Raw genomic sequence first — 24,333 nt, 5'->3', positions numbered from 1 at the left:
TAAATTTATGTTGTTTTAAGCTACTAAGTTTGGGGTAATTTGGAGTAACAGCAATTCAAAAAAATACAGATTTTGGTACTTGAAGGTATGGTTCTGTGATAACAAAGGACTAAAAGTGTGAAATGGGTAATCCCAGAACTTTGGGAGGGCAAGGTGGGCAGATCACGAGTTCAGGAGATTGAGACCAGCCTGGCCAACATGGTGAAACCCCGTCTCTACTAAAAATACAAAAAATTAGCCAGGCGTGGTGGCGGACGCCTGTAATCCCAGCTACTCGGAAGGCTGAGGCAGGAGAATCGCTTGAACCTGGGAGGCGGAGCTTGCAGTGAGCAGAGATCACACCACTTCACTCCAGCCTGGCCAAGAAAGCAAGACTCCGTCTCAAAAAAAAAAAAAAAAGAAAAGAAAAGTGAAATGTCTTTGGAATTGGACAGTAGGGAAAGGCTGGAGGAATGTTGAGGACATTATAGAATAAGCTGAGATTTCCTTGGACAGCCTGTTGTAGAAACATGGATGCTAAGGGTGACATTAGTCAAGTCTCAGAAAGAAATGAGCATGGTAGAGAAAGCCCTTATCATTCTAGAGGAGATGAAATTGCCATGTAGAAATATGGGCATTGAAGCTGTGGCTGAGGAGAAATCACAAGGACATGAGAAGGACATTAAGGAGCATGAGGAAAGGCCGCCTTCGTCAAATAACAGCAGGGAGCTTAGCTGAATTGTGTTCTGCAATTGTGTGGAGAGCAAAACGTTAGACAACGAACTTAGATATTTAACTGAAGAGGTTTCCAAGTAAAGTGTTGATGGTGCAGTGGTTTTTGTGTGTTTGGTTGTTTGTTCTTGCTACTTACACTAAAATGTGAAAGGAGAAAGGGTTGATAGAAGCAAGGGCTGTTACACAAAAAGGAACCAGGACTTGCTGTTTTGGGGACTTCTCAGGCTACTAAGATTGCAAATCGTGCTTAAATTAAAAGATTCAGGAAATGTCAGAACAGCACTTTCTGCAGAGAACCACAGGTGTGGCTGAATAACGTTTGTGTTAGTGGCTTCCGGGAATCAAGGGTCAGAGTATTTGGTTACACCGGAGGCTCTTTGAAGAGATTAGACATGTGACTCCTGGGTTGCCCTCAGCCATCTCAGCCAAAGCCAGAAATCGAGATGATTATCTGGGGAAGATCTATAGAAGAGACCATCATCTAATGGAGTTAATCCCCATGAAGGACTACAAGGGTCTTAAACATATTCTGGCAGGAACGCTGCCTGCCACCTTGTACCAAAGGGACAAAAGAAAGAAGGGTAGTGGACCCCAAAGATTCCACAGGCATAAAACTAGCTCTAACTGCTACTCAGCTGCAAACATACGCTTCCTTTTGTTTAAAAAGAAGGATGGTTTCTGAGGGTGGAGCTGCATGCCCAGAGGACAAAGCTGGGAGTCGCAGAAATCATTCCCATGCCGTTTGAAACCCAAATAGAATTCCTGGATTGCAAAATTGCTTGGGACCAGGGACTTCTGTTTTCCTTTCCTTTTTTTTTTTTTTTTTTTTTTTGAATGGAAATACCTATAACTGTTACTCTATCTTTGTCTCGCTGTTTTATTTGGGGCACAAGAGCATGTTTCTTGACTTTCACAGATCAAGAATAATTTTGACACAAGATAGGTGTATGCAGACCTTCATTTTAAATTTTAAATTTTTTAGATGCGAGGATTTAGGACTTGTGCACCGATGAGATTTAGATAAAAATTTGAACTTTGAGTTAATACTGTAATAAGATGAGGCTTTGGTGATCCTAAGATAGAATAGATGTATTTTCCCTGTGGGACAGATGTGAATCTTCAGAGGCCAGAGGGCAGATTGTGTTAGGCAGGACAGTGCCTCCCTCCCACAAAAGATGCCCACATTCAATCCATGAATATGTGATGTTACATTTAAACAATCGTATGATAATAAATCTGTGTTGTTTTAAACCACTGAGTTTGTCGTAATTTATTACAGCAGCAATCGGAAACTATTAAAAATGGAAACTGTTAAATTGTAGAATTAACAACTGAAATTAAGAACTCAGTAAATTAGCTTAACAGCCAATTCTTCTCAGTGGGCTGGATCATAGCTCAGTAGAAAATATCCAGACTAAAGCACAGAGAGCAAGAAGAGTAAAAAATACAGAAGAGCATTGCTGCCAGATATTAAAAGGTAAGAAAGGGGATATTATTAATTATTTTATAATAAAAGTGATAAATTAGGTAGTATGGATACTTTTTAGAAAAATATGAATTACCAATTAACTCCAGAAGAAACAATTATAGAATTTGAAACAGTAATATTACATCTCTATAAAGATTCCGTAAGGCCCAATCAGTTTTAGAGAAGCATTTCAACCATTTTAGATGGAGAAAAATTAATTTTTTCAACCTCTTCCAGATTATGGGGAAATAAATATTTGGTACTTCTTCTGATGAGATTATTATAACGGTGTAATCAAGTCCCAAAAAGAGATAGTACAAGAAATAAAATGACAGGCTAATCTCAGTGGTACATTAAATGCAGATATCTTAAATAAAATATTAGGAAACCCAATCCTGTAACATGTGAAACATGTAAACTATTACGACAAATGAGTTATTTACAGGGCACAAATTTGGTCTATGAAAGTGAAACTCACCATATGAACAGATTAAAGTTGAAAAACTATAAGATCACCAAAATAAATAACAATGAAATAACTTAATAAAATCAATATATTTTCGTGGTAACAAAGAGGCTGTTGGCAAACTAAGGATAGGACAGAGCTGCCTTACCCAGCTAAGTAGAACCTCCTGGATGAGAAAAACCCCCACATACCATTAGCCATCCTACGAAATGATGGAACAGTGAAAGCATTATCTTTGAAGTCGGGAAGAAGATTAAGTGTGCTTCTGTCATCACTAGTGTGCTTTATAAGGCTGGAGGTCCGAACCAGTGCAGTAAGTCAGAAGAAAGGAATACTATGTATACATGAAAGAACGATTCCCAAGTAATTGTTCACAGGGAATAGGATTATTTACACAGACATCACCAGAAAAGTGTATTAATGAGACTTTAGCAAGCTGGCAGGATATATAATCACCATACAAAAATCACTTGTATGTCTGTATCACAAAAAAGCCACCGAGGAAAATACAATTAAAATCATACCAATTTATACCACCAGGTACACAGCTTCTCTTTGTTCACTTCTATGTGCAAGAAGCTTGCTAAGGTTAGTTGGAAATAAAGCCCCTGGTTAGCAGCCTTGGCTAACCCCACCCTGCAGACAGCACCAACTCTGTAGCCATGAAGTGCACCATCCTGGAACCAGGTCCTCCTGCCCCGAGGCAAGCCTACTGATGCTACATGGATGAAGACACACTGCTTCCTGAAAGCTTTCAAAATTGTACTTTCTTATGCAAAATAAGTTATGTTGTTATTTTAAGATACTAAGATTTGATGCATTTATAACTCAGTAATAGGAAGCTGGAATTACAAATTGAATGAAATATAGGCCTCAGAAATATAATAATGCAAATGTGGAAGCTTGAAATATGACACTGATGATATTATATATCCATGGGAAAAAAAGAATGAACAGGCCAACAATTGTTGGGAGTAATTGGTTGTCCATAGAGAAAAAACAATGGCATCTCCTTATATCAGACCATACACAAAAATCTGTCCCCACCGTGGTGAGCAGTGTAATATAAACGCAAAATTCACTTCACAACTTCTGAACCAAATAGAGTCCAGTGGAGTTAGGATGTCAGGGTAGAGAAGGACAGCTTAAATAAGAAGTGACATAAACACAAAACAAGAAGTTGGTGATTTCAAAAACACTAAAATTTAGAACTTTGCCACATCAAAAGACAATATTAAAAAGTGAAAATATAATCCACAATTAAAAGATGGTATTTAGAATGGATATAACTGATAAAATTAGTTATATAGTTTACACTGGTTGATTAGTGATCAAACTATGTGAATGATTCTCCAAATCTGCAAGAAAATGACCCAGCAGAAAATGCTAAAAAAAAAAAGAAAAGAAAAGAAAAGAAAAAACCAAAGAAATGAAATGAATTTAAAAATGAACCAACCAACCAACCAACAAAACAGGAATGGGCAATTAAAGTATAACAAGATGCATATTTTAATTAGTTATCAGGAAACTGAAAATTATGACCACAAAGAGAAGTCATTTCAAAACTTTCAGGTTGACAGAAACGGAAGAATCTGACAACGCCAAATAGCAGCAAGGCTGCCAAGCAGTGGGTACTTGACACACGGTTGGCTGGCATCTAAATGGATGCAAGAACTTTGGAAAACATTTGTCTTTCTCTAGCAAATCTGAAAACCTGCATATCTTATGACCCAGTAATTCTCCCTCTCATTTCATATGGTATTCATGTATGGCTGAAGAGATGAATGCAATGGTAAAAACAATAGAGCTGCATATATGTACATCAGTGGGGCTGGGTCTCGGGGAATGCAATGTTGGCTGACAAACACGTGGAGTGGAGGATGGTGATGACAGAAAGTCCTTGCATGGAGCTCACTGTGCATCGGGCTCTTTCTACCCACTTGCTACATCAACTCACTTGATCTTCAGAGCACCCCGTGCGGTCTACACTACTGTCGTCACTGTTTTACAAGGAGAAAGCTGAGGTGCATGACCTTAGTAAATGTCTTGTCCACCAGCCATGGAATTGCAAGTGGAAGTGTTGGATTCAAGCCCAGGTCCCTGAGGACCAGAGTACAGGCTCTTTACCCACTACCAGGGGTGTCCAATCTTGTGGCTTTTCTTGGCCACATTGGAGGAAGAAAACCTGTTTTGGGCCACACATAAAATATACTAACGCTAACAATAACTGATGAGCTAAAAAGATATTGCAAAAAATATCTTTTTGTTTTATCATAATGTTTTCAGAAAGCTTATGAGTTTGTGTTGGGCCATATTCAAAGCCATCCTGGGCCACGTGTGGCCTGTGGGCCACTGGTTGGATGAGCTTGCAGTACACTGTCCAGGCTCATAGCCATGAGTTCTTATTTTGACAGGTTACAAAAACAGGTACAATTAGACTATGCTATTTAAGAACACCTTTACTCATGCCTTTAATCCCAGCACTTTGGGAGGCGGAGGAGGGAGGATCATGAGGTCAGGAGTTCAAGACCAGCTTGACCAACATGGTGAAACCCCATCTCTACTAAAAATACAAAAATTAGCCAGGCATGTGGTGGGTGCCTATAATTCCAGCTACTCGGGAGGCTGAGGCAGGAGAATCGCTTGAACCTGGGAGGCGGAGGTTGCAGTGAGCTGAGATCACGCCACTGCACTGCAGCCTGGGTGAGAGAGTGAGACTCTGTCTCAAAAATAAATAAATAAATAAATAAACCTTTATATTTAATGAATCTATTAAGAGAAGTAAAGGAAGTACTCGCATAAAACTAAAGTTAGCATTACCATTACTCTCTGGCAGGCACTGGGACGTGTAGACTTGGGTTTATACAGCTCTGGGTAGGTTACACGCTCAATCCAGGAGTTTTCCTTTCTTTTTTTTCCTTTTCCTTATTCCATTTGTATTTTTAAACTTTTTTTTTTTCTACTTTTATTTTAGGTACAGAGGGAAGATGTGAGGTTTGTTATGTGGGTTCATTGTGTGTCACTGGGGCTTGGTGTATGAACGACCTTGTCACCGAGATAGTGAGTATAGCACCTGACAGGTAGCATTCTAACCCCCAAATGTTCCTTTTACTAACTTAAAGCCATCTTTTTTTGTTTTGTTTTGTTTTGTTTTTTTGTCGAGACGGAGTCTTGCTCTCTCACCCAGGCTGGAGTGTAGTGGCACGATCTCAGCTCACTGCAAGCTCCACCTCCCGGGTTCACGCCATTCTCCTGCCTCAGCCTCCCGAGTAGCTGGGACTACAGGTGCCCGCCACCACGCCTGGCTAATTTTTTGTATTTTCAGTAGAGACGGGGTTTCACCGTGTTAGCCAGGATGGTCTCGATCTCCTGACCTCGTGATCCGCCCGTCTCGGCCTCCCAAATTGTTGGGATTACAGGCGTGAGCCACGGCACCCGGCCTTATGGCCATCTTTAAACTGAGTACACATTTTTGCCATGCTCTGAACATTTGAATGTTAGTGTCCTCCCCAAATTCAGGTATTGAAATAATCACCAAGGTGAGGGTATGAGGGGTGGAGCCTTTGGGAGGTGATTACATCATAAAAGCAGAACCATCATGAATGGGGTTAGTGTCCTTGTAAAAAGGCCCAAGAGAGACTCCGCCCCTTCCTACCATCTGTGGCTACAGTGAGAACCTGTGAAGATCTGGTTCTATGAACCAGGAAGCCCTCCCCAGACACGGAATCCACCTGGTCTTGGACTTCCGGTCTCCAGAACCGTGGGAATCCATTTCTGTTGTTGAAGCCATCCTGTGTATGGTATTTTGGCAGAACAGCCTGAACAGACTAAGGCAACCACATAGACACTTACTTTAAGTATTTATTTCAAACTCAAATGGAAAGTTTTACTTTTTTATTTTTCATTTTATTTTATTTTATTTATGTTTTTTGAGATGGAGTCTTGCTCCCTCGCCCAGGCCGGAGTGCAGTGGCATGACCTCGGCTCACTGCAACCTCTGCCTCCTGGTTTCAAGTGATTCTCCTGTCTCAGTCTCCCGAGTAGCTGGAATTACAGGCACTCACCACCATGCCCGGCCAATTTTTATATTTTTAGTAGAAATGGGATTTCACCATGTTGGCCAGGCTGGTCTTGAACTCCTGACCTCAGATGATCCACCCGCCTCGGCCTCCCAAAGTGCTGGGATTACAAGCATGAGCCACTGCTCCCGGCCAGTTTTACTTTTTCTAAAAAAGAAAAAGACTAAATGTGGCCCTCTCGCTGGTGATATAGGCTCTTTTTAGTGACTTCTGAATAATAATTTTCCATTGAGAAATGCTTGCATCCACGATGGAGGGTTTTCACCTTCCCTGAAGCATTTATCACAGTTTGATTTTGGTCCTTGAAGATGAGAAACTCTCATCTCTCCTTGTTTAATCTCTCAATCTGCTCGGCATCTCTGGCAGGGTCATGCACAGAGTTGGCAGTGGATTATTTACCTTTGCAAGAATAAATCCTTCCCCACCTATGGAAGTCCCATGTGCTCTCAGAGTTGGGATTTTAGCTGTATGGCAGTACCATTCTGGATGCCAAGTGTAACAGGATTTAGACTAAGAGATGGTTATGATGAAAGCCCTGACCAGCTACTCAGAGAAGAACTTACTGATGTCTCAGCTCCGGTGCCAGGTTGGCCACGTTTTTACAGTTGGGGAGATCCTTTCCTTGCAGTCTGAGAAGAGCCTTAATTTTCCCATTAGGAGAAGCTTGATGTCAATGTAGCTTCACTAGAGAGCAGACGGTGTGTGCAGGACCAGAGAGGAAGGGCACAGAGGGAGTGGAAGGTTGATGAACGGAAGAACAGGTCCCAGCAACCTGAGAAAGGAGCCCTCGCAGGAGTGGCGGCCAGGTGGGACCACGCATTTCTGCATGTAAGTTTCCCCTTGTATGAAAGTGGGATGGTGGTCTCTGATTCATGTGTTGATCTGTGGGAATTTAGCAATATTTAGGTGAAGCGTTGCACCTGATAGTTGACCCATATTGTTGTTATTATTGCAGGATCGAGCCATATGAAATTGCTGACACTCTGGTGTTTTTGACATACAAACAACAGAAGTTTCATATGGTTCAACTTGATAGTACCCGTCCAGGTGTCTGCAGGCTTCTCTTGCAGGTGGTGTGTGCTTAGCAACTGTCTGCAAAGTGACTAAATACTAAATGACCTGCGAATAAAAACATTCCATTTAAATACCCTGTATTCTAAGATACAGAGTCTTTTTTCACATTTTAATATTTCTAAAACTATGATGCGTTTTACAAACAAGGTTTACATGAAATGCCATCCTCCTTTTTTACCCAGAAAATCCATTATTAAATTGATGATGTGTCTTACAACCTGTGAGGTCTAAAATTCCATTTCAGGCTCGACATCATGGTATGAAAATGATGCTGGAGAAGAGAAAAATGAGTTGATCTGCTAATACTTGTACTTACGTACTCCTGGCCTCAACACCCCCAAACATTTCCTCCAAGGTCCTTTTGGAAGGCATCCTTGAAGGCAGGCCTGGCTGGTGCATACATATCTCCTCTCCTCCAGCCTCCATACACCAGCCGCCCCACATCTGAGGGATTGAGGGAATTATTTGCAGAGGAGCAGAGTCTAAATCTCTAATATTCCAGCATTTAAAAAGCTGAATACAGGATAATTCCTTTTTTACGACATCCATGGAAGTTGCCTTGAAAGAAATAAAGTTTTACGTCTTCATTGTACATACAAGATATTCCTTTACATATACCTGGAAAATATATAACTCATTGATGTGACTACATCTAAACTCACTTTCATTGTCAAAGGGAGACAGCAACAGTATTCTGGACAAACTTTGCTTGCAATGGCTGTGCCAGGACACACCTGGGACAGGTCTGCAGATGTATTGATCTGACCCCCAAGTCTGTTCGTTTTCAGAAGGACCATGTGAAATATCGTGACTAGGATGGATTCAGGTCTCAGTGTGCAGAAGACTATCTCAATTCATGTCTATCGTCCCAGGCTTTTGTCTAGAAGAGCATTTTGTGAAAGATGTTTTATTGATAAGGAAAATGTTCTTATTAATAGTTGTACTAAGATAAACCAGATGGATTTGGTAGGCTTCCACCTTGAACTTCCAGCTTCTGCTGTGTTCTTGTCTAATATAGTAGTTAAGACTGTGATTAGGCTAGGCAAGGTGGCTCACGCCTGTAATCCCAGCGCTTTGGAGGGCTGAAGTAGGAGGATCACTTGAACCCAGGAGTTTGGGACCAGCCTGGGCAAAAAAGGAAAAACGTAGCCAGACGTGCTGGTGTGCACCTGTAGTCTCAGCCACTCAGGAGGCTGAGGCTGGAGGCTCAGTTGAGCCCAGGAGGTCAAGGCTGCAGTGAACCATGATCACACCATTGCACTCCAGCCTGGGTGACAGAGTGAGACCCTGTTTCAAAAAGAAAAGTTGGTACTTATTTTAAGAAGTGCAATCTGAAAGTCATGAAAACTGATCCTGTGTAGCTGCAAAAACACCATTATTTGACTGTGAAAATCATGGCTGTTCAATTCAGTCAACTGACTTTTTCTCTAATTTAATTTTGGTGGTTATCTATTTCAATTTTCTCATTCATCTGTGAAAAGTAAAGCAATAGTTATTAACGTGTTGGCTGAAGTATCGTCAAATAAATTTGCTGATGAAATAGTGCAAGTTATACATTAATGCTTTAAAATAGTAAATCAGTCCGTTTATTTTAAAATGAGGTTTTATTTAATATAATTAATGAAATAAGAGTTTGGGGAATTTATTTTGTTAAAAGTATTCTGACTTTATTGTGAAAGCATTGTAAATTCTGTTAAAAATTTAGATATTGAAGAGAAAATCATTAGTGTATGTAGGGAAAATTAATAAAAATTTAATGTTGCGTAGAGTTATGACCAAAACAATTATTTTACTGACTAAGAAACTACAGAGCTTGTAATTGATTGTGGTGCATTTACAACTCCTAATGGCATTCAAATTGTGACATCACACCAACCAAAGATTTAAAGATATTTTTAGACTGGGTGAGGTGGTTCACCCCTGTAATCCCAGCACTTTGGGAGGCCAAGGTGGGAGGATCACATGAGGTCAAGAGTTCAAGACCAACCTGGTCAACATGGCAAAACCCCATCTCTACTAAAAATACAAAAATTAGCCAGGTGTGGTGGTGCACACCTGTAATCCCAACTACTCAGGAGACTGAGGCGGGAGAATTGCTTGAACCCAGGAGTTGGAGGTTGCAGTGAGCCAAGATCGTGCCACTGTACTCCAGCCTAAGTGACAGAATGAGGCTCCATCTCAAAAAATAAATAAATAAATAAATGAACAAATAAACGGATTTTTTTTATACACACAGTCACAAGTCACATACACAAGTCCACTGCAACATATTCTTTGTACGTGTCACCAAAGCGACTTTAGATATGAAAAATATATTATTACTTTTGTTGTAGCCCATACTCAATTGGGTCTTAAAACATTTGAGCCCCGTGTACTACTTTGTAAATCAAACAGTGTGACCCACAATTGTGCTGAACTTTTCTGAAGGAGTTCTCTCAGTCCAGGTGCATTTTATTAAGAAGTCTTCAATTTCAAAATCTTTAATCAAAGAATTCTTCATGTACTTTCAAAATAATTTGTGATTTAAGAACTTTTGACAAATTGCAATTATTGNAAAAACATTTGAGCCCCCGTGTACTACTTTGTAAATCAAACAGTGTGACCCACAATTGTGCTGAACTTTTCTGAAGGAGTTCTCTCAGTCCAGGTGCATTTTATTAAGAAGTCTTCAATTTCAAAAATCTTTAATCAAAGAATTCTTCATGTACTTTCAAAAATAATTTGTGATTTAAGAACTTTTGACAAATTGCAATTATTGAAATGTTTATCTGTTCTAACATAAGAAACTGACATTTAATAATGAGATTTCATCCAGTGATAAGATTTAATATTGAAACTCTATAATTGCATTTTGGAATACATCAACATGTGGGAAGCAACATTTGATGAAACTCTTCTTTCCTCGGCATTTTATTATGTAAATTCTCAAATGACACAGAAAAGTTGAAAGAATTTTACAGAGACTACCTATACATCCATAACATCTATTGCACCATTAATATATTATACATACTTTGTGTATCTATTCTTCCATTTATTCTTTAACCCATCTTATTTTTTATACATTTGAATGTGATAGACATCAGTACATTTTGTCCCTAAATATCTCAGCATGCATGTTATGAACTCAATTTTGTATGTTTCTACTTATTTTATTTTATTTTATTTTGAGGTGGAGTTTCACTCTATTGCCCAGGCTGGAGTGCAGTGGCGTGATCTGAGCTCACTGAGCAACCTCCGCCTCCTGGGTTCAAGTGATTCTCCTGTTTCAGCCTCCTGAGTAGCTGGGACTATAGGTGCGTACCACCAGGCCTGGCTAATGTTTCGTATTTTAGTAAAGACAGGGTTTCACCATGTTGACTAGGATTGTCTCAATCTCCTGACCTCACAATCCGCCTGCCTCGGCCTCCCAAAGTGTGTTTCTACTTCTTTTCGGTTAGAATTTGCATACTGCAAAATGCACAATTTTTAGGGTAGTGTTTGATGGGTTTTTGTAAATACACTGACTAAGAAAAGTATATAGAACATTTTCACACTCCCCTTTCCTCTTGCCATTTCACCTTCACCCCAAGAGGCAACCGCTGCTTTGATTGATTTCACCATAGATTAGTTCAGTCTGTTCTAGAACCTCATATAAACTGAATCATATGATATAGACTTTCTCGGTGAAAAGTTTCTTTCACTAGGTGTAACAGTTTTATCACTAGCACGTTTTTATTGAAACTATTCACTTTTCGTTGCTGAAGATACTACTGTGTGTTCATGTTATGAATATCCCATGGTGTGTTTCTCAGTTGCCCTCTTGATGGTCACATAGAGTGTTTCCAGATTGGGGCTACTATGAATAAAGCTGCTAGGAAAATTCTTGGGAGCGTCTTTCTACAGACATATGATTTCATTTCATGGGCATATGTTTGTTTTAGAAGAAAATGCCCAATATTTTCCGAAGCGGTTGTAGCATTCTAAAATGTCACCAAAAATGTAAGAGAGCTCTGACTGATTTACATCCTTGCCAACATTTGGTGTTGTCAGGGGTTTTAGTTACAGCGATTTTGTTATTTGTGGGTGAATAATACCTCATTGTGGTTTGAGTTTTCACTCCCTGATGGCTACTAATGTTAAACACTTTCATATGAACTTACAGCCCACTTGTATATCTTTTTAAAAACATTTGGCTGGTTTTTAATTAGATTTTTTGTCTTTTCATCACTGAGCCTTAAAAGTGCTCTAGATACACTTGATAGAAGTCTTTGTCAGACACATATTTTGTAGACATTCCCTTGCAATCTGTGATTTACTCATTCATTCTATTAATGCTATCTTTTAACGAGAAGGCATACATTTAATTAAGACAAATTAATTATGTCTTGTTATTTTATGGTATTGCTTTCTGTGTATTAAGAAAACTTTTCATGCCCTCCAGTCATGAAGATGTTCTTTTGTCTGTTTTCTTCTAGAAGCTTTACAGATTAAATCTTTGTGTATATTGTGAGGTTGGGCTGAGATTTAATTTTTCCTAAGTGCATCTTGTTGTTCCAGCACCATTTGTTGAAGTGACTTTTTCTTTCACACTGTATTGCTTTGGTACTATTCTTCAAACATTAATGGACTACGATCAGCTGGATACATTAAATATGGAAAGAAAAAAGGAAAGATACGACAAATATTGTAAATAAAAAATTAATAGACTATTAAAACATAAGGTACTCTATTTTATTTCAGTCATCTTTCTTTCTTTCTTCCCTCCCTTCCCTCCTTCCTTCCTTCCTTCCTTCCTTCCTTCCTTCCTTCCTTCCTCCCTCCCTCCCTCCTCCCTCACTCTTTCCTTCCTTCTTCCTTCCTTCTCCTTTCCTTTCCTTTCCTTTCCTTCTCCTTTCCTTTCCTTTCCTTGGGTGTTCCTTTCCTTTCCTTTCCTTTCCTATTCCTTTCCTTTCCTTTCCTTGCCTTCCCTTTCCTTTCCTTTCCTTTCTTTCTTTTCGAAGGTGAAGTCCCTGCTCCTGGTTGGCAGACTCGGGTGGCTGTAGGCACAACTTTCAGCTATGCAACCTCCACCCCTGAGCCATTCTCGACCCCCGCCCACGCTCACCTGCTCAGCCTCCCGAGTAGTGGGACTGCATGCGCAACGCCATCCGATGCCCAGCTAATTTTATGTAAATTTTTAGTAGAGGATTGGGGTTTCAACCATGTTGGCAGGATGGTCCAAAATCTCTTGACCTCGTGGATCCATCCCATGCTCGGCCCCCAAAGTGCTGGGATTAAAGGCGTGAGCCACCTGGCCCTGACTCTCATTCCTTTCCTATTTTTATATCAGTATCTTAATTACTACAGCTTTATAGCAAAGTTTTGCGAAGTACAGATGTTTTATTTATTTTGCTCTTCTTTTTAAAAAATTTTATTTTAATATTAGAGGTATTTAACATTTTTTTATTATAACTTTAAGTTCTAGATACATGCGTGCACAATGTGCAGGTTTGTTACATATGTATACATGTGCCATGTTGGTTGCTGCAACCATTAACGTCGTCATTTACATTCAGGTATATCTGCCTAATGCTATCCCTCCCCCCTTCCCCGCTCCCCACAATAGGCCCCGGTGTGTGATCGTTCCCCTTCCTGTGTCCAAGTGATCTCATTGTTCAATTCCCCAACTATGATGGAACATGCGGTGTTTGGTTTGTCTGCTGTCCTTGTGATAGTTTGCTTAGAATGATGTTTTCCAGTTTCATCCATGTTGCTACAAAGGACATGAACTTATCCATTTTTATGACTGCATGGTATTCCATGGTGTATATGTGCCACATTTTCTTAATCCAGTCTACCACTGATGGACATTTGGGTTGGTTCCAAGTCTTTGCTATTGTGAATAGTGCCGCAATAAACATACGTGTGCATGTGTCTTTATAGCAGCATGATTTATAATTCTTTGGGTATATACCCAGTAATGGGATTTCTGGGTCAAATGGTGTTTCTCATTTTAGATCCTTGAGGAATCGCCACACTGTCTTCCACAATGGTTGAACTAGTTTACAATCCCACCAACAGTGTAAAAGTGTTTCTCCACATCCTATTTCTCCACATCCTCTCCAGCATCTGTTGTTTCCTGATTTTTTAATGATTGCCATTCTAACTGGTGTGAGATGGTATCTCATTGTGGTTTTGATTTGCATTTCTCTGATGGCCAGTGATGATGAGCATTTTTCATGTGTCTGTTGGCTTCCATTTCTTATACAGTTCCAAATCAAATTATCAAATTCTACAAAAATGCCTTCTGGAAACGTTTTGAAGATTGTATGGAATCCAAAATTCAATTTGGGGAGGAGCGATAGCTAAACCAATAGAGTGAATCTTCACTGCATGGATAAGGGGGCTCTCCCTTTTATTACAGATTTTGGTCTATTAAGAGTTCTTCTTTCATCTTGAGTCAATTATGATAAATTTTATTTCAATCAATTTACCTAACTTGTCAAGTATATTGACATAAAGACCACAACATTCCCTTATTTCCTTTTAATGTCCATAGGATCTGTAGTGACACCCCCTATTTCATTGGTGTTATCTATAATTTTTACTCTCCTTTTTTATTAATGACTCATATTAAAAGTTTATTGAGTTTTCTGATCTTCAAAACCTACATTTTGGGCTCATTGGTTTTTCTATTGTCTTCCTTTTCTCTATATTCTAGATTCTAGTTCTTATCGTTACTATTTTCTTATTCTTATTTATTTTGGGTCACTGTTTTTCCTGCTTCTAACTTCTAAAAATGCAATTTTATGTTCTTGAATTTATACCATTATTATTTTCACATATGAGCTTTTATTGTCATGTGTTTCTCTGAAAGCCTGTTTCAACGACATCTTGCAGAGTTTGAATTAACCACCTGAAGATTTTTAATGTGTTTTCATTAACATTCTGGTCAAAATATTTTCTCCTGTAATTTCTTTTTTGATTTATAATTATTAAGGAGCATACGATTTAATTTCTATATTTTGGGGGTTTTCCAGATACTGTATTTTGGTTGATTTTTGACTCAATTTTATCTAGTCAAAGAGCATATTCAATATTCTTATAATCGTTTTAACTTGACTGATATTCATTTTATGGCACAGCATATGATTTATCTTGGCGATGACAACATGCTTGTACTTGAAAGGAATATGGATTTTGAAGTCATGTGAGGAGTTCTCTGAAAGTATCCATTTGGGTGAGAATAGCATTGTTCAGCTCTTCCCTGCCAGTATTGATTTTTTGCAGTTGCTGTAGAGATTATTATATATTCTATTCATGTTTAAGTATATTTAGCATCAAAATCGTGCCACCTTATATGTATTATCATGTAAAAGCCTTGCAAGTTTGCAGCTCTGTTTACCTTCACCTGGTATTTTATGCTAGAGTTAATATCATATATATCATGTCTACATTATCATATATGTCACAATATAATACTCTATGCTTGGTTATAAACAATTGCATTTCAAATAAATGTATAAACAAATTGTATTTCAAATGCTTAAAAATGTATTTCAAAGAAATAAGAAGAAAATAGGGTCTTTTCTATTTATCTACATATATTCTCTTGAGTCTTTCTTAAAGATTAGAGTTTCCATTCCATAGTACTCTGTTTTACCTAAAGAATTTAAGTAGTGTATACTTGTGAAAATTTACAAGTTGATGTATTTAATATTTCAGTAAAAACTTACATATGAGAATATTCACTTTTAGCAGAAATTTATCTGAGCTTACTGGGTATTTCAGGACCTACAGATAAAATATTTTCTCAACTAAAAATACCAAGGTCTGAAGAGAAGGGTCATTTGGATTTGTCATCATTTGATTTATTGTGGTTTTCAAGTGCCTTCTTCATAAAATTTGACCTTGAAAAAAATTATAGTCACTATTTTGAAAATGTTAAAATTTAAACCATATTAACAATGCATTTTCAGCAAAATACTAGTGATATATATTTTATATGGATCTGGCTAAGAAACAGATAAAAAAGTACATAGATTGTGCCCAAATGTATTAAACTATTGTTTTATTTTTAAATTAGTGTAATAGGCCAGGCACAGTGACTCACACCTCTAGTCCCAGCACTTTGGGAGGCCGGGCGGGTGGATCTCTTGAGCTCAGGAGTTCGAGACCAGTCTGGCCAACATTAGCAAGACCCTATCTCTACTAAAAATACAAAAATTAGCTGGGCAGTGGGGTGTGCACCTGTAGTCCCAGCTACTCAAGAGCCTGAGGCGGGATAATTGGCTGAACCCAGAAGGTGGAGACTGCAATGAGCCGAGATCACACTGTTGCACTCTAGCCTGGGTGACAGAGTGATACTTTGTCTTAAAATAAATAAATAAATAAAATTAATATAATATTAATAACTAAATATAAGACATTTTTTAAGTCACGCTTTAATGAACATGAATAGATGCTATTTTTTGAAATGCATTTCATTCTTGCAAATTATTTTTGGATAGAATTATTTAATAGGCTTATCAATAGAATAAAACAAATTGATTTGTGTATGTACATGTTCATATGTATGTGTATATATAATTTTTAAAAAATTATCTGTAGTGCTTCTCTGCCATTTATTCTCAAATGTATCTTAGTTTCACTGATAAATTGTAGAGTCATCTTCCCTTTAGGGTTTTCAGCAACCATGGAAACTAAAATATTTTCGACAAGTGCTTCCGTAGACAAGAGCGCTCATCATTTTCCGGACTTGTGGCTGAGATCAAATGTAGATAAGAGCTGTCTATTCCACTAAAAAGTGGCAGTTTTACATGTGTGCAGGCTGTAGCTCTGGACCAGACAGCAGGGCGGGGTGTGGACGCTGCCTGATTCCTGGAGGAAGGTCGGTGATGTCTCCCACCTGCCAAGCACTAAGATTGGGCGGGGCACTCCGCGAGATTGTTACGCATGGATAGACTCGGAGTCAGGCCTAAAGCTGCAGGGCAAACCTGCTAGAGAATGTTTTCCCTCCAATTCGACCCTCCTCTTGCCCAACCTTGGAGAGGACACTCGGGCAGTTGCTGCCTTTGCCATTGTGATCTGCCTCTGGTGAGCTGGGAGGAAAGCAGCCATGAGTTCAAAAGGACTGATGGAAAATCTTCCTAGGGTTGGCGAAGAGCAGCTTTACCACAGAACAGATGGAGTCTTGGTTGTTGTGGACTGCCAGTATTTTTATTATTGACGCTTCTTTTTTGGCAGAGGAGGAGATGGAAGGTGGAGAGATGAGGATAGAGGTGGAGGAGGCTTGCCCCTGCTCTGTGTCCTCTGCTAGCCACAGTTCTCCCGCTGCTAAGCTCTTGTATCTCTTTTAGAATTTGGAATCTCTGTTAATGTTTGTTTATTTTATTTTCATTTTAAAATAACAATAGATTTTATTTTTGTGAGCCATTTTAGGTTTATAGATAAATGGAGCAGAAAATACAGAGAGTTCCTATATGTGTCCCACACACCATTTCTCTGTTGTTGACATTTTGCATTGGAGTGGTACATTGTTATAACTGATGAACCAATATTGATACATTGGCCAAAATCTATCATTTCCACCAGGGTTTATGCTTGGTGTTCTGCATTGTGGAGGTCTGGGCACATAGGACAGGAATCCCCCAGTACAGTATCCAGAGGAGCTCCCCTGCCCTACAGATCCTCTGTGCTCCACCTGTTCCTCTCTCCCTCCACCCGAACCTCTGGCAACCACCGGTCTTCTTACTGTCCTCGTAACTTTACCTTTTTCAGGATGTCATGTAGTTGGAATCACACAGTCTGTAACTTTTTCAGGTTGGCTTCTCTCACTAAGCCATAAGCCCTTCATGTTTCTCCATGTCTTTCCCTGACTTGATACCTCATTGCCCCTATTTCCCGAAGCTCTTGCAGCCGTCGCCTGTGTAAGGAAGCTGTCTGTTGTGCCTGACACCTCATCGTCCTTCTGACAGCTGTAGTTACCCACAGAATTCTCAGTTCTGCCTGCAACCCAAGGAGGCAAGCATCCCTGTCTTCATTTTACAGAGATGACAGGATAAGCCCTGTGCTGTAAGTCACACGGCTGTGACCCTTAAATCCAGGATTCCAGCCCTTGGCCTCCCTGCACTACAGGGGCTGCAAGGACCAGTGGCAGCAGCAGCACCAGGAACCCTGTTATAAATGTAGAGTCTCAGGCCCTCACCCACACCGACTGCCTGCCGATCTGCATTTTAACAAGAACCTGAAGGGAGCTTTGGCATCTCCAAGGCGGAGCCAGCCTCTCTGTGGGCACACAGAACTGCATGCTTCTGTGGACTTGGGGGCAAATCTGCTTTATCACACATTTTACAAAACAGTGAGCCTTCGCACGGTATTTTACAAGACTACAAGGTGAGAGCTTATCTTGGGATAGGAGGATCCGTGTCCATTCTGGGAGGTGCATAGAAAATGGGTCTTAGACTTCAAGCTCTGAGCCTCGAATGCCAGATTTCTTCTTCTGCATTCCTCTCTCCACCACCAGCATTTCATCCCAGACTCTGCTCAACCCAACTCAGCAACAGAGAAATGAGAAAGGGACTTGGCTTCAGCCAGAGTGAACTTACTTGGATGCTCCAGGGAAGCAGGAAGGTGCAGGGGTGGACACTATGGATATGGGAGGTAGGATTTCTCAGCGTGATTGCCATCCTAGATACCTCCCAGGGGCCAGCCTGGAGGATGGGGGCGGGGGCAGTGTAGCCCAGAACACAGGTACAGAGGCGGGAAGTCACCAGCACAGCAGGATGGTCTGTACCACAAGTCATGGAGGGGCCTGGGTGCCACCTTTGGAGAAGGAAAGAGGTAGCATCTATAGGTAGTGTCCTTTAAGCTGAGTCTTGACAAATGAGAAGGCAGCTTCAGTTCTGCCTCGCTCCAATGATAGTGATCCTTTTGTTTCTGATTAGAATATTGGGTACTTGAACTCTACTGACCTGCAATATGCAGTCTCTGTCAACAGTAAGAGCATTTGCCCTTGTAGCAGCCCTCATGCAGAACAAGATCTCTGACAGACGGCTAGCACATATTACTCTTAATTATCGTAACTGCCAACGAGGTTGGTATCATTGCTCCTGTTTTTGGATGGGAAATCAAAAGTCCAGAGACCATAAGTGATGTTTCCCAGGTCACCCAGCTGTCAACGGGAATGTGTTTGAACTGCCAAGGGTATTTATGAATTTGAGTGTGGAGGGGGGTTTCACAGTCTGTTGATACTTTTCCATGCAGCCCTCACTTATCACCACTGGCTGGTGTTTATCGGGGCTTGCATACATCCAACAGAAGAGGTGGACTAAGTCAGCATGTGAGCTTTTAAAAAAATTAGCATTTGAATAAAGGAAACAGTCATAAAATGTTGTTCACCGGCAGTAACTCACTCAGCTCTGCTTAGGAAGGATCACTTGGACACTTATTATGAGCAAGGTGGTCTATGAGGGGTTAAGGTTGTCAGGTTGGGCAAGGTACCTTTATGACAGAAAACACATAGAAATTCAGATTGGGCATCTATGATGTGCCTCCTATAGATACAGAAGTGAACGCAGCTAGGACCAGTCAAAATTTTATATTTTCAGGGACAGGTAGTTTGCTCAACTTAGCTGTTTACTAGTCCTAATGTGTTAGGACTGAGTGACAGCTAGATTTCCTCATGTAAATATGGCCTCTTCCCATGGCGGAGAAATGCCGTAAAGACCAAAAATCATCTCAGATTTAGAAGCTTTTTGAATTTATGCAGTGCTAAACAATGCAAGCCATGGTTATTTTGCTTGAGATATTTTCCTGTCTATAGTTCACAGCTGAATAATACTCACAGGGGCTTTTTCACCTTTGTCAGTATTATAGGCATAACTCGCAAAACTGCAAATACAAGACCTTTGAATGTCAATCAGTCCACCATACAGCCTGTGGTGTTGATGGATTATTTCGTAGAAAGTTGATTGGGCTCACTTCCTGTTGTGAGGTGAGGCTTTAGGAAGCTGAATGATTCAAGGGATGGTTGATCGGCTGAGACCATAAATTCTCAGACAAATTTCAACAGAACCTGGAGGCATATTTGTAAATAGATGAGACTGGAAAGGAAACACAGATCCTGTCTTTGGTAGACAAATGTCTCTCTCCAAGCTAAGCATGCAAGTGCCTTACAGGGGCCTGACCTTAATTTATAGATATGAGATAGAGCCCCAGACCTCAGAAGGAGTTTGGGCCACCTTCTCATCCAAGGCCATGTCTATCCCACATGCACAGCATCCCTAACACATAACCATTCAGCCTGTATCAGTTATCAACTGCCGCATAACAAATGCCCCCATTCCTCTTGTCTTAGAACAACACATGCACATGCACTTGCATGATTCTGAGCTTGGTGTCCTGGTCCCTGCTGGTCTCACACCGAGCTGGTAGCCAGGTTGGTGGAGGAAGGGGCATCCCAAGCTACTGGGGTGGCTCTTTCTTGCTCCATACAGTCTCTTGTGCTCCAGGAGACCGACAGCAAGCTTTGCAATATGATGGCAGATGTGTTCTGAGAGAGAAAGCAGAAGTCATAAAACCCAAGGTCTACCCTAAGCAATCAAATGGACAAGTATGAAGAATCTCAAGACATCAAGACATGGAAATAGGTAGATGTAATGATTATGGCCTGTGCCCTTGTAATTACACTTTTTATCTTGAGATAATTATAGAATCACATTCACATGTCATTATAGGATATATAATACAGAGAAAATTCATGTACCCTTTACTCAGTTTCCTCTATAGGCAACACCTTGCAAAATCATAGCACATTATCATAACTAGGATATTGACATTGACAGAGTCAAGTCACGGAAGATTTCTATCATCCAGCGATCCTTTGAGTCTAGGAGCTGGAAACAAGCCAACAAGCCAGAGATTCCCACCAGCAATGGCATCCTCAGATGCCTTTTTGTAACCGTACCCATTCCTTCCTGCACCCCATCCTCCTCAATGCCTGGCACCACTAATCTGTTCTCTATTTCTATAATGTGGTCATTTCAAGGCTATTATAATAATGAAATGATGGAGTATGTAACCTTCGAGGATTGGCTCTTTTTTTTTCATTCGGCATAATGTTCTGGAAATTTAGGGAAGTTGTTTGTTTCTTTTTACTACTGAGTAGTAGCCTATGTATGCTGATACTTTTTTTTTTAACGGTTTTCTTGTTAAAAGCTATCTGGGTTGTTTTCAGTTTGGGGCTATTTTGAACAAAAAAACTCCTGTAAACATTTGTGTACAGGATTTTGTGTGAATATAAATCTTCATTTCTCTGGGATACTTACCCAGGAATACAGTTGCTGGGTTCCATGGTTAATTTTTAAGAAATTGCCAAACTGTTTTCCGGAGTGGCTCTACCATTTAACATTCCCACCAGCAATGCCCGAATGATTCAGTTTCTATGTCTCTTTGACAGCATTTGGTGATGTCATTTTTTTTTTTTTTTTTTTTTTAGCCATTTTGGTAGATGTGTAATGAAATCCAAATGTGGTTTAGTATTTCTTCATGTCTTCTGAATTCTAGCTAGTTTTAAAATTTTATTTAATTTGATATTTTAGAGTCAGTGTCTCTGTCTGTCACTCAGGTCAGAGAGCAGTGGTACAATTATAGCTCACTGCAGCCTCAAACTCTTGGCCTCAAGTGATCGTCCCACGTCAGCCTCTTGAGTAGTTAGGACTACAGGTGTCCTTTTGCCCTTGTGCACCACCATGCTTTGCTAACTTTTGATTTCTTTTATAGAGATGAGGTCTCACTATGTTGCTCAGGCTTGTTTCCAACTCCTAGGCTCAAGTGATCCTCCCGCCTCGGCCTCCCAATGTGCTGGGATTACAGGTGTGAGCCACCATGCCTGGCAATGGATTTTTTTTTTTGATTTTTTTTTTAATATATGGTTGACTTTCGAGAGTTCTGTGCATTATTCTAGATACTAGAACATCTTCTTCAGCCTCTTAGCAGGGTCTTTCACAGGCTAAGTTTTTAATGTTGATAAAGTCAGTTATTAGCTTTTCCATTTATGTGTTATGTTTATGGTGTCAAGTCTATGAACTCTTTGCCTAACTGTAGGTCCTGAAGATTTTGTCCTATTTCTTTTCCCGAAACCATATATTTATATGCTTTAAGGTATTTTCTTTCCACTCTCCTTTCAGAATTCTGATCACAAGAACTTTAGATTTTCTGTTACAGTCCCACTGGTCCCTGAGAGTCTGTCTATTCATTTTTTTCATTCTATTTTATTTCTCTAGTTCAGATTGGATAATTTCTATTGGTCTATTTTCCACTTCACTGATTTTCTCCTTAATCCCCTCCATTCTGCTGTCAAGCCATCCACTGAGCTTTTCGTGTTGGTTATAGTATTTTTCAGTTCTCAAATTTTCATTTAGTTCTTTTTATATCCCCTATTTCTTTGCTGAGACTTTGTATTTCTTTGTTGAGGCATTTTGTGTCTTTGTTTAAATGTAATTGTAATTGCTCATTGAAACATTTTTATTGTGGCTGCTTTGAAATCATTGTCAGAGAGTTCTAGCATCTCTGTCTTCTAGGTGTTAGCATCTATTGATTTTTTTTTCATTTAGTTTGAGTTCATCTGTTGATAGTAGAGTAGATGATTTTCCACTGAAACCTGGACATTTTTTGTATTATCTTCAGAGACTTTGAGTCTCATTTAAAACTTTGCTCTTATCTGTTTTTCTCTCATACTGCCCCAGCAGCAGAAGAGGGGTACTGCCTCACTCCTGCCAGGTGGGGAGGGAGCCTCCCAGGTCTCCACACAGCCCCTGCAACACCCGGGACGGCGGTCTGTCATCACTGCCGGGGGTGAGAGGCCCAGCTCCCTGTGTGGTTCTTGCCTACGTCATGGGGGTGGCCTCGTTCCTGCTGGACAATGGTGAAAATCCGACTCTTCCCTGGGCCTTCTCTGTTACCCTGATGGGCTGGGAGGGGTGCTCCATTCCTCCTCAGTGGGGGTGGAGTCTGGGGAATAGGATACCAAAGGAAAGCCTAGGGACTCACCACCCTGACACTCCCTGGGTCCTGAGGCCCCTAGTTGGCCTGCCTTTACCAGAAGTTTCTCATGCCTGCTTTGTGTATAATACCCAGGGTTTTCATAATGTCTGGAGGGAGTAGGAAAAAATACATCTTTCCAAAGCAGGTGTCATTCACTGTGGTAGCTTTTACAATAAGCTGAAGGTTTCTTGTCAGGATTGAAGAAACGGTGGTGGTGGTGGTGGTGTGTGTGTGCGCGTGTGTGTGTGTGAGAGAGAGAGAAACAGTGACAGTAACTGACCAACACAACCACAACCACCAAACACACCACATACCACACAGCACACATGCCACCCACCACATATACAACAGATTGCATACCACACACACATAACACACAGCACACATGCCGCCCACCACATATACAACACATTGCATACCACACACACATACCACACAGCACACATGCCACCCACCACATATACAACACATTGCATACCACACACACATACCACACAGCACACATGCCACCCACCACATATACAACACATTGCATACCACACATACATACCACACAGTACACATGTAACACACACCACACAGCACATACACACCACATAGCACATATCACATAACACTCACACCACACACACACACACACACACACACACACAGAGCATCTGAGAGGCAACGGCAAGCAGGCAGCACTGGAACTCCCCCGGGGTCCATGAGTGCTGGGAAGGAATTGGAGTCCTGTGTCTGAACCAGGCTTGGGTTGGGATGGGGCCAGCATCCATGCCAGGTAAAGCAGCTGCCAGGCCAAGGAGGCAGGGACACTGTGTAGGCCACCACTCACATCTCCTGAGGCTGCATTCCTCTACCACGTCCACGACCCAAGCATTGTCCTCTGTAGCCTGGACCTGGGAGGATTCATGGGGATGGCTTCCTGCACTGGGACTCTGTGTGAGCAGCAGAAGTAGCCTGTGGTTGGTGTCACTGCCGCCGATGCCTTGCCCAGCTGCTGGCAGGACCCTGGCAGGAAGAGTAGCGCCTGGTCCTAGCAGGTGGCGGTAACCTCCAGAAGCCCCAGCTGGGTGTATGCACATCTTGCCACGACCTGCTCTGTTCTTCGAGGAATCGTTACCCCATGCTTCCTACCTACAGGGAGGACCAGGCCACCCTGGTCAGTGAGTAGGTGAGTAGGTGATGTGTGGTGCAGGTGCCGCCTAGGGCCAGGCAGGTAGGGGCCTCTCTGCCTGTGGTCTTGGGGCTCTGCAGCCCCACTTGAGTGCAGAAGATGCCAAGGCCCTACCCTTGCCATCAGCCCACGCCCACCTGACCCTCACCTGGGCATCTGCCATGCATCAGCTGTGATCATGGGACTGTGGCCCGGGCAGCCTCCCTGGCCCTCCAGCTGGAACTGTGAGTGGGAATGGAAGGGGCTGGGGCCTTTACCAAAGCAGTTCCTAGCCAATTCCCCAAAAAGGACCCAGAGAATATTTTGGCTTCTATTTCAGAACAAACTCCTTCCCCCCAGTGAAAATAAA

This window comes from Rhinopithecus bieti, unplaced genomic scaffold (assembly GCF_001698545.2).
Source record: "Rhinopithecus bieti isolate Rb0 unplaced genomic scaffold, ASM169854v2 scaffold_32081, whole genome shotgun sequence".
NCBI lineage: Eukaryota > Metazoa > Chordata > Mammalia > Primates > Cercopithecidae > Rhinopithecus > Rhinopithecus bieti.
Note: the sequence above shows the minus strand (reverse complement) of the source record.